The sequence below is a fragment of the Anopheles moucheti genome, chromosome 3 (assembly GCF_943734755.1).
Source record: "Anopheles moucheti chromosome 3, idAnoMoucSN_F20_07, whole genome shotgun sequence".
NCBI classification, from domain to species: domain Eukaryota; kingdom Metazoa; phylum Arthropoda; class Insecta; order Diptera; family Culicidae; genus Anopheles; species Anopheles moucheti.
In genome coordinates, this window is record NC_069141.1 from 41,015,424 (window position 1) to 41,028,065 (window position 12,642).

Sequence of the window (12,642 nt, forward strand, 5' to 3'; positions counted from 1 at the left end):
ATTTCACATTCACTCTCATTCGGAGGCGCTTTTTTACGGTCAAATACCGGCAGCCATGTTTGGGTGCCGAGATTTATTTGTTCCTTTACTCTTACTCTTGAAGCGATATTCATGGGTTTTGTAGTAATTGATTCAGGTAGTATATTACTATGATCTTGGGGACGTTTCCTGTAGTATTAAGTCAGTCACATGAAACATAGACCAAGTTATCCAACATGTTGTCCACTTCGAAGATCTCCTGAATTGATCCTTAGTGTAAGAGCTGCTAGTAGCAACAATGTTGTAATACATCCAACATCAGCTTTATTATCAGTATACACTGATCCTCAGCAGTTTGCACATGCGCCAGTTTGGTGTCCTTGCCTAGCTCCATATTTTAGACTTGCTGTTCCTTCGGCCTTGCTACTATTTGCATGATGCAATCGTGGGCACCTGTTGCACTGGCCGATTACAGCCTCGACCTCAGTCGAGTCTCCGCACATCTGGCAATACAAGAGTGATCGGTAGTTTGCCCCTCCCTACACTATCAGTTTACGATTAGCATTAATCTGTAAATTCATCGATTGCATTCATAGACGAGGGTTTCCACAACACTTGCCTGTATTGGCCAAAGATTCTCTATGAAGGAAGGAGGATCCATCGAGGGAAGGATGCATCGAGTGATTGAGGGGATCTTCGGCCATATCGCACAACTGTATGCATTCTGGAATTCTGATCTAGTTTCAATTGTCCATAAGCGTTGCAACAGATTAATCATCAGACGCAACTGATGTAATCCCTACCGCTGATTGCATCGGCTGGAATGCACCGTTGATTTGGATGGCAGCAGATTGCATCTGCGAGATTGACCCGTTGGGCCGCAAGCCGAAAGGAAGAGCCGGGGCGCGGATTGTTTACATGCAAATGACACCCGCTGGAAATAGACTGATCAGTAGATCTTGTCGGCGATCGTTCCACCCCGAGGTCTGACACTTGCGTGTCGACGTGTCGCGGTGGGTGACGTAGCACTCAGGAAGCAATCATTGCGCCGCAGCTGGTCGGAACTCGCAGCGTAGCGTTTGGTGCTCCCGGTTCGGTTCCAGCTGGAGAGCGGAGTACACGTAGTAGAAAAATGCGAAAACAGGTCAATGAAGGCGAAACCGTTGCATCGTCATTAGCTCAACGCGTGACGCGCTGGGAAACTACGCGTCTCAATTCCGCTGCTGCTCTCGACGCGAGATCGGAACGCGAGCGCGTGGGACGACCCTTGGCCGCTGTGTGGACGCTGGATGGATGCATCTGCTGACGATGTTGTTTGGGGTTCGGACGATGCACTGCTACAGGCAAGTTTGTGAGATGTTTTCGAAACACGGAGTGCCCTGGTGAACCCCATCACATGGTACCTTCGAGCTGCGGCACGGGGTCACCCATTGCGGTTGTTTATGGCATGCCAAGCTTTAGCTAGTAATTGTTCTGTTAGTGTGACAGGGTTCCTGTGGGTTGAATGCAGTACGTACACACCGAATCGTGCAAATTCCTTTCTTCGAACGAGTTTTCGCCCATTTCGCGGTGCATTTGCAGTGCTTCGGGGTGAGCGAAATACCGGGCGGTAAATGGATGCTTACGCTATAAATATTTTGCATGGAACAAATATTTGAAATTATTCTGTCACTCACCGTTCCAAACAGGCATAGACAACATTAGCTCAATCTCAATCTGTTCCGTATCAGTGTAACGGCAACGCGTGTGCCAAGTTTGGAAACTAAGCAAATTAAAGGTATTCGAGTGTTTTTTTCGGTTTCTGTACGCAATCTGTACTCCATAAACCTAATTGAACTGATTTAGTAATATCGATATCGATTTTTGTTCGATAAAATTATTTGTTCGAGATTTAATTTATGATAAGCATGGTAAGAAAAGAATTTGTTGTACAATCTTCTGATTGAAATTGTTGAATTTGTCTGATTTGTGTTATGATACTTGAACTGCAATTGAATATGCTATAATTTTAAGTGTGCCGTTTTATGTTCTTAGCAGTAGTTCTTAAATTTCGCAGCATAACCTTACAAAACAATTGATGATTCAAGAGTAAGATAAATGCATTTTTTGTTAAAAGTTTTCCCAATTTTTCTGATTGTTACTATCTCCTATGCCTGAACAAAATTAAACAGATTTCCTAATTAAAATAACATGAATATTAAAAAAAATTACAACATTTTCGAATATAATTCTGAAGTATCTTGATTTAAAAAAAATATGTATTTGAATGATTTTGTAAGGCATCTATATTCATACAGAAAATACATATATGAAGAGTAAGAACACTAGTTATCTTTGTGAGGATAAAACCCTGGATTGTCGTTTGCTGCTGTTCATGCATTTTTTTATAAATGTTCATAGCTTTAGATGTATGTTTAATTTAAGATGTAATAAATAAGAAGTTAGAATTTCAAAATTTGAAAATATTTGTGATTCTCTGTTATTTAGAAACAACGTGATTAAACGATTAATGGATTTGCGATAGCTGGCGATTTAATTATCATTTCTCTTTCATCCAAAAAATTGTTTATTAACATTGTATTTCACTAACATATTGAGCAACATCAACATGAAAGGGATTCAAATGGATCAATGCAATAAATTGACTTTTCGAACAAAGTTGTGGGTTTGAATTGGGAAAATGCCCTCCCAAAATCACACCTGAACCGATACAATTCATTTGTTTCTACCTTGGGACAGAAGAGTAAACGCACCGGAAAGGTTAATTGCTTACTTCACAGCTGTGGCTGCATTTCATTCCCATCGAAACTCGTTCCCAGCCCGAGCCAGGGTCAATCCAGTGCCACCACTACCTGGTAGCACAGGTGGCTTGAAACGCTTGGTATGAACCACCGAAACGGTGAACCCAGTAGAATGTACCACGAGAGCAAGCTCGATGAAAAGCAAATCCGACAAATCGAGAAATGGTACGGGAAAGATTACACAAATCATAAAATTATACGCTACACAAAGGTACCGTCTAGGCAGAGCATCATCAGCAACACCACCGGCGAATGGGAACCGAATGTCCTCGGCCAGTGCCAGGCATGCGATCGATTGCACAACAAATACACCGGAGCAACCGATCCCGGTCAAGTTCCACCACCATGGTAACATTTTTTATGCTCTCTTCCCACAAGGTGTGGTTGTTTTTCTTTCGTTTGTATCACCTTCCACCAGCTTCTTATGCCACTGGACTTTTTTTGTCTGCTCTGGTATCCTCATCCTTTTTCATTCCCTTTCGCACCGGCACTAGCGGCTGTTGTGGAATCAAAACCACCGAGCGAACCTTACCCTCCCGATTTCGAGCATATCAGATCCCTTACCAAATGATCCTTTAACCGTACTTTTTCTTTCTCTTTTATTCACATGCTTCCACTGCTTTTCGGTGCATTTTTCTCCTCCCGGCGAGTCCTGTTTTTCTTCCTACGCCCAATTAAAACAACATTCGTCTCCACCTCACTCACGCACGCCCCTCAAACGCTCCGCACAGAACCTGATTCCTAGGACTCACGGGTAACCTGGTCCTGGCGACAAACGGATCTTTCGTCCCATCTGTGGGGAAAGATTCGTGATCGTCTGCTGATGCAGCTTAAACTACCAACCGACTGGTGGCGTTGGATGGATTTGGGATGGAACATGTTTCAAAATTAATACCCAACAGCGCATTGGAAGAAAACGGAAGGTCAGGAAAGTCTTACGTGGGGGCAAGCGGTACCCATCAACATAGAAAAATGTCGATCTAAATCCCAAAAACCCATCCGACCCGTGCTTAAACCGAAATTGGATTAAAAGGGTTGTTTTTGGAAGTGGATCAGTTTTTTTGTAAGTTCACTTTAAAAAAAAATGGATTCGAAAAAGCCATAGGTGAAATGAGTTCCATCCAAAGGGGGTTGCGTGCATGTAGCTGCCAAGTTGATCGTTTTTTTTCTGCTGTTATGAAAAAATTGAAATCAGTGAACTTTATAAGATCTAGCATGTCCATGCGTAAAGTTGACTGCTTAAATGACATGTTATTTAATAATAACCTGTGTAGTTTATAGTAGTTTTTTCTCAAATAATTATTTTTCTTTATTTTTTTATTAAATTTTAATTTTTTTTATTTAAAAAGTTTTATTTTATTATAAATTTAACATTTTTAATTTTATTTTTTAATTTTTTCATTATTGTTTTATTTATTTTTTTAATTAGGTTCATCACTTCAAAGAACATCCAATTCCTCACAAAAAAAACTGTCTCCGGCTCGCGAGTAATATGCTACAAATATAAATCTAACGTAAAAAAGTGTTCCCTCTTTTGTTACTGATCGTTTGTTGATGATCCGTTGCGTTGGATCCTTCTCACACTTTGTTGATTTCGATGCGCCTTCAGGTGACTCAATTTTTCTTATTCTTCTCTCTGTATCTCCAGTCCAGTCTTTATTTTTTTTACTGTTGATCGCTATTATGTGTTCGGGTTTCATCTGTGCGAGAAGGAGCGAAATAAAAACGAGATCCATCTCTGCCCATCGCTCTAGACCGTGCTCAAGGAGCAGGATTTTGTCTTTCCCTTTGCTTCGCTTCCTTCAACACCGGCACGAGGTTACCTTGATGCGTCGGGGTTGCCTTCTGAAATCGAAATTAAACCGCTCAGAAGGACGGTATTTTCGTACGGGGGGGGAATAGTGCTGCGGTTTAGATTTCCTAGCGCGATCCTTATTTTGTTGTCCGAGGTTTGACCGGGAGAAGTGAAGAAAAAAATGTCTACACCTGCTAAAAGTTCTCATGTCACTCGGGCAGAACGTTGGGATTTACTGCGTTCAAAAGGCAACAACTGACGGTTAAAGATGGCCCGATGGTTGCGTGCTGTAACCGTGGGATATCCGAGGGCAGCAAAAAAGCCAAGTTGTTTGGAAGGTAACGTCCAACCAGCCAACCGTCAACCGTTGCAGTTCTGCTGCAGTACAGAACTGTTAAAGAAATGCTATTTCGTTCGGCTCACTTACCGTTTTCGAGCCCGGATTGACCAATAAATTGCACTCTAAGTGATTTTTTTTGTATGCTTGGGCTTTGTATAAACATTTCCGCAGTGTTTGCTCGACATCGGTGGCTGCGAGAGTGAAGGTAATGAGCTTAGCTGAAGTGTTGATGACTTCCTCGGTGCGATAGATTATAGTTATTTAATTTAATTTGCAATGCTGCCAGAGGGGATTAGAACCGTCCTCAGCGATGGTTCAATTGAAAATGATACAACTTAGCAAATTGTTTCATTATACAATCTGTTTGCAACATTTTAAAATTAGCGCATCTGCTTTATCCTTCAGCTGATTCTTGATGTTGAATTATGTAAGCAAACTTCCGTGAGCGTTGGACAAATAATTTACATTCAATCTATTCTCCTTTCATTAAACCATTTTAATCATTATAAACAATATGTCAGGCTTTAAAATTTTTATGTTATCGAGATATGCAACATGTAACAAATGGATCGTAAATGAAAAACAAAATCCAAACATAAACAATCACGCTTTTGATAAAACGACATGCTTCAATCTTAATTTGATTTTAATTACTTGTCATAACACTGAATGCGTTTTGCTTTTCTCCATTATTACATATCATTAAATTGGTTTTATCTTCTTTTCTTTTTTTCATTCTGCTTCGACAGACGAATTAAGAAATTCTGGAAACCGCGGTTTGTTCGTCATTGTAGATTGTTACAAAACCAGAATCAGAAAGCTGACCACCTGGATAGTAATGTGAAATTATTTTGTAACAGTAGTGTTACAGATTCTTCCGTTTTTTAGCAATCAATTATCACACAAAGACTTGCAACATAAATTGATCAATTTAAACAAACTGAAAACTGATTGTTATTTAACTTTATTTATTTCTTTAACTAAAAACTTTGTTACAAGTTACCTAGCTGAGCATTCAAGAGTTTCTTCTGCACGGATACTACTATCTCAAGGATTTATGGTGATCTAGTTTAGTGAGTGATTGGTTTGTTCGATTTTTTTAATTTAATTCCGATAGATTGATAGTCAACCAAGCATATGCGATATTGAAAATGTTGACCACATCGTTAAGTAATCGTTTAGCATATTTAGATTGCAGGAAAATTGCAATTTGCTCCCATCAATATCCTGATGTACAGCTATTTATTTTAATCGCTTTCATACTATTCAGCTTCTTCATCACCATCATTACGAGTTTATTATCATGGGTACTTCCGTGCAAGCTTATTTTAGTAAACTCTCCTAGAATGTCCTCCATCTTAAATGCATTGGATGAAGTAATAAAACTGGAACAAAACCAACCACTACACACGACACGCACGACTATTCCTTCAGAACGCAACTGTAAGATTCCACACACTATGTATGTGAGGCAGTGTTAAACATCCCATGGATGGATTGTCGAGATGGAAGCGGAACGCCTTGAAGCCAATCGCTTCCAATCCTGCAAATATTGCGAAAAGGTGCGATAATAAATTCGAACATTCCAAGGCCCATTTAGTGTCGAACGTACGAAGCTGCCGGTGGCTTTGGTGGATTGCAGCTGAGACTTGAGCTTGAGTTGAAACCGTGCCTGAGCCATTTGGAGCTCAGAGCCAATCCAAAGAATGAAACCATTAATTTTATACATTTATTTTATGTGTTTTCGTTTGCGTTATTGAGTCGGCTTCATTCGCTTTTCGTGTGACCATAATCAGTGTACGATTTCATCCTTTTTATACGAGATCCCTAGAGGGAAGGACATGTGCTGTTCGAGTACTCTTCGAACTACTGTCCATCATAATTGCTAACTTTGAAATATCAACATTGGAAACATTTTTATTGTTGTTACTCATATGCAACTTCTATATGTTAGTGTTATATAAAATATTTTCTTTAAAAAATTATTGTTTTGCAACACGAATTATTTTTTAAGTAATAAATTATTATTGTGTATTTTATTCCAGTTCTCGTTTGGTGGTATCAGTTTTCAATACACAATATTACTTATTGAAGATTTTCAAACAATTCCCCCAGGATGTGTTAAAAAGGTAAAAGTTGGAAACGATTTTTATTATGTTATTTATACTTTTTACCATCCAACCACCTTATGTGGGCAATCTTCCAACGACATGTGTACAATGTCCAGTCAGGGCACAAATGTACAAACCGTTCGTTCCAAAGACACGATTGCCCATTTGCAGGAAATGACCGACCTGTCTGTGTCGTCGTCGTCGTCGTCGTCGTCGCCGTCTTCGTCACAACTTTCTGACCGTTTGATGAATAATGGTCCACCGTGCAGATTGCTTCACTGGGAGACGAAATGTCTTTCGCAGGGACAAGATGGGTCCTGCCCGAAGCAACAGGACACTCCGAGCATACTGTCGTTTGCCGGCACACTGTGCCACAGCTTACACTGCTAAAGTGCATTCTCTCCCTCCGTCCTTGTTTCGTACGAACGCGCATGAAGCTGACGAAATGCTGCCGAACCCGGTGCTGCTCCTTGGATGCACAACCCACCGTACTGGACAAGGCATGGTACCTTCTCAGGTTTCCCAGACGTCCGGTTTTGGGGGTTGAGTTTCTCGCCGGTACCCGTAACAACTTTCAATCAAATCGAAATCAATAACAGCGAAATCACTTCCTCTCCGGCTGGCATCGTTGCATCGCCATCCGTCAGCAGCATCCGTAAAAAAAACCAGTGAGTGTCCTTCTTTACTGCGTCCAATTTCCACCGGCCCACACCAGCACCAACCACTATCGTTGCGCAAACCGTTCTGCTTGGTGGCTTCAAAACATTTGTAACGAATGTTGTTCCTTCGCCACCGATCGTAACACGATGATATGCGCGGAACATGGCGGGTTGTTTGTTATGTTTTATGCTCTAGTCCTGCAGCCCCACCAGCAGCACCCGACACTTCCCGATTTTCCCTCATGCGAAGCGTGCTCGTGATGCGCCATCAATCTATTTCATCGCACAAAACAAAGGTTCTTTTGTTTTCCGCTGCAAAACGAATTGTCCTGGGAGAGTGGTCCCGAAGTTTGCCTCGCAGAAAGAAAAGTGTGCAGAAATGCAGAAATGGCACAAGCTGAATCGAAACGTAACGCAAACGGCGGTAAAGTGGCTGCACACACGATAGGAGTTCAAACTAAGTGGCATTTTGGCGGTCGTTTTTATGTGAGCTTTCGACTCACTTTTTACGATGCGCAGATCTCGTTATGAATTTTTATATTTATGGTTATTTATATAGCAGCGATACATATATTCGCTGCGGAAAGGTTTGCTGTCGTTCGCCGTGGTTCGACGCGTCAATTCTTTAACGGTGGTGGCACACATCATCGCGGGGTTTTGGATCGGGTTTTGCGAAACTCAGCATTCATCAGCAAGTGTTTTCTTCCAGCGCGTCTGCCGCTCTTCCGTGCGGATAGTTGGAACCAGGACGAAATGCTCGTAACGCCGCTGGTGGTTATGGTTTGGTACGGTCCCAAAATAGTCACCAATCGAAACAACAGCTCAGAACGACAAGTTTCGTTTGGTGGATGATGTTTCGAGTTTTTGCCACCGCCAGCATCAGCTAACGATTGCGATAACTTTGCGCTCCTCGCCTCGTTCGCATGGTCGCCCCACGGAAGGACATATGGCGCCTGCAGGCGGTCAGCTGTGATGGTCGCAACTCATTAGGTAAAAACCATCCCATTCGCACAAATCGACGTGAGCGGTGTTTGGATACCAACAAACCATTCTCTAAACCACCGTTTTTGTCGTAAACGATCACGGCAACGGATAGAAATCAATGGGGGACTGTTTTCATGATCTTCGTCCCAATCGTTCGCTGTGATATTTAGTGGTCTAACGCTTTATCACAAGGAATAAATTAAGCTGCATCATCTGAATGACACATTCAAATGGTGCTAAAGTAATAAAACAGAGCCGTTCAAATTGCAGGCAGGATAAAATATAAATAAAACAGCACTACCAGCAACTAGCTACTTTCCCATAAACTAACAAAAAGCACTATAAAATGTACTCCTCAAGTGACAAATGAATTATACATAATAAGATCTCAATTACTTCTTATAACCTTTTATAGAAAGTGGTTTGAAATAGTCAAAAGATTCTACATTACTGTCACTTCCGATAGTATATATAAGGGAGCAGCACCTGTCCCAGACGACCGATTCAAAATCCTATCCGGACCATTTCCTATTTGGTTTTCATGTCGATGCGATTCGGTTGCTCTAAACGAAACCAAATTATCCATAATCTCTTTGAAATTGGCTATACAGCGCTCCTGTTCTTGAGACTGACAAGATTGGACTTTCGTCAATCAATTGTATATTCCGCCATTTTCCTAATTGCGAGTTCATTTTAGAATCTTTCATCATTATGACAGTTCATTTAATTCATTAAATCATTTTAACTTACAAATACAATATAAGATTACACTTCCCAAAATACAGTTTTCAGTTGTTAAAACAACTAACTGACTAATTCCTCATGAAATAGATTATTTTTCTTCCTTTGTCAAATGAATTTGTATTCATTCAAGTTGTCTTACAAATCTAATACTATTAATAAATTTAATACTTGGATATTGTGTGTCATTGATTCACTGTATGAAAGTATTTCAAGTAAATTTTAGCAATTGATCAATTACTATTTCTATAATTAAGCAATTTACTACTTCTCACCAGTTCACAATGGACTATGTTGATGGGGGAAAAAATATTAGGGCTATTTTCGTTTTCTACTACCGACATTTGGTGTTTAATGCTCATCTGGCAGCTTGCAATTGCTAAACATACTTTACATACTGCCTAACAGGTGGGCTGATAATTGTTTGGCCTATGACAGTAAAACACTTTTTTTTTGCCAAAATTATTTTTTTGTATTCAACATACGTCCCTTCAAGGGCGATACACCGATTTTAGTGGTATTTAAATTTTTCGATACCCTTTTTGTAGTAGTATTTGTCCCTTGCCTCAAAAAAAGTCTTTGTTTCGGCGATCACCTCTTTATCCGACGAAAATTTCTTCACAGAAAACATCCTTTTGGGATCTGGGAAATGGAGTTAGTCACTGAGAGCCAGATCTACGAAATACGGTGGGTGGCGAAGCATTTCGTGGCCTAATTCATGAATTTTTGCCATTATTTTCACTGGTTTGTGGCACGGTGCGTTGTCTTGATGAAACAAAACTTTTTTCAAACAAAACGCAAATCCCAAAAAACCTGACGCCATAACCTTGTCAACTGATTGTTACGTTTTCCCCCGATTTGGAGCAGGTTCATCGCGTCCTGTCCACTCGGATGACTGTCTATTGAACTTTGGAGTAAAGTGGAGAAGCCAAGACTCATCCATGGTAACATATTGACTTAAAAACTCGGATTTATTTCGCTCAAACAACTCCAAACTCTGCTCCGAATCATCAACTCGTTGTTGTTTTTGGTCAAATGAGAACTCGCGCGACAGCCATTTTGTACAGAGTTTTCTCATATCCAAATACTCGTGAACGATATGTCCAACACGTTCCTTAGACATCTTTAGGGTGTCAGCTATCTCGATCAGCTTCACATTATGGGTGTTCTTAATAATTTTGTGATTTTTTTTAATGTTTTCTTCTGTAACCACCTCTTTTGGGCTTCCACTGTGTTCACCGTCCTTAGGGCTAATTTTACCACTTTTAAATTTAGCATACCAATATCTGATGGTTGATTTTGATAGAGCCGAAGAATCTTCATCAAGCCAATTTTTGGCTTTAACTATATGTTTCCCCTTCAAAAACTAATATTTTATCAACACGCGAAATTCCTTCATTTCCTTGATTACTCAAAGCTCAAAAGTTGCGTCACACAAAATGCTCTAGTTCATTAGGTTGTGGCCCGAGTGCTGTCAAATTTGGACAGAATTCGTTTGAAGGTTGGTACAAACGAAATATGGTGTGGATAAAAATCTTCTTGCGCGATAAATGTGTTAGGCCAAACAATTATCAGCCCACCTGTTATTTGAAATAAGTTGAATCTTTTGAAGAATATCTGGAATATCTGTAATGTCTACTTCTAATTTTCACACACCAAAACATTCTAATTCTAGAATAATATAAGAATATTTTTTTTTATTTTTACTTAAACGAAAATTTATACTAAAAAAACTAAAATCAATAAGTTTAAACAAAATGGAATATTTGAATTAAATGAAGGAAAAAAAAAATAACTATAGGTATTTTCCATCTTTTTCAAATAAAACGTAAAATATATTTACTAATAAAAGCTTTCTTATTAGGAACCCAAAAATTATTGTTGCTCAGGGCCTCCGAACTCCTAAATACGCCACTGTTTATAAGTGATATAGATAAACGATAAAGATGTTGTAGAGATCTTGTTATTAATTCTTCTAGTGTCTAGAAGTTGTCGTTCTTTTAACTGTGCCAGGAAATACACAGTCAGTTAGACCTTTTTTCGTTGTAAGTTTCACTGCAAAGTGCCAAAGTGCGTATTCTATTTATCATATTTGCCAAATATGCTATTCCTTACGCTCACATTGCATCCAACGCTTCGTTTCGTCATTATCGCACACGGAAGGTATAAGGTTCATCGCGAAATTCTGATAATTTGGTTTACCATCAACCTCCGATAAGGTGTACAGACGGTTGAAATCGTCACCAACAATTAGATGTAGCGACAATTATCGGAGAAATAAACACCTTCCCTCCATGCGACCATCGAATGGCACACAGCGGATGGGAAAATCAATCATCATCCCTCGGCAACAGAGAAGCGTCGCCGGGAAAGCAGGCCACTCGATCGTTTCATCTGGCTGCAATTGCATTTCCGATTGCAACGTAGTGTTCACCGCGTTGCGCTATATTTAGTGGTTCGTTTTGTTGGCAGCCACAAAGACGAAACATTATAGCAAACGAAAGCATCCCAACCGGCTGGATTACAACAAACTTTGGCTCGTCCCTTCGACAGCGCGCTCGATCTGCAAATAACCTAAACCGAATATCCTGGCCTAAGGGTACCGTCGTTCGAGAAATGGGATACCATCCCGTGCACCAGCAAAGCAAAGCGTTTGTTTACTCATTGACTGCAAATAGAACGGCGCCAGTGAAAGCAACGGCCGCGGATCTGCATCGCTCTTCTTGCCGTGTGCGTGAATGCACTTGCACCTTACGCCCCGTGTCGGAGGCAGACAGGGCAGCTGGGCCCGGCTGACTGATCACTCGCTCGTGAATGGTGCGTGATATTCTAATGTCTTCACGCGCGATCTTTGCATAAGAGCACCCTTGTCAGCTTCAGCACGGCCAGCCGGACTTTGGACCGTACGGTGCGATCGTATTTGAACTATTCTCATCGACACTCGAAGAAACGATTCGCACATCTGAGACGATCCCGCCAAATGTGGTGAGCGTGATAGGTTCACCATTACGGGACCGTACCGACTATTCGAACTATTTTATCACAGATTGCGGTGGATGGTCGCGAGCCTGTCTGCAAACCATTTGAACATCCGAATCAGACGCGCAGTTCCGAAAATACATTCTCACGCGTCGCGCTATCGCCAACTATCGCCAACTGTCGCGACAGTTGTTAAGTAATGTTTGGCATTAGTCGCCAGCCGTACGGGGGCAATGGCAGTTGGGGAAGCGGG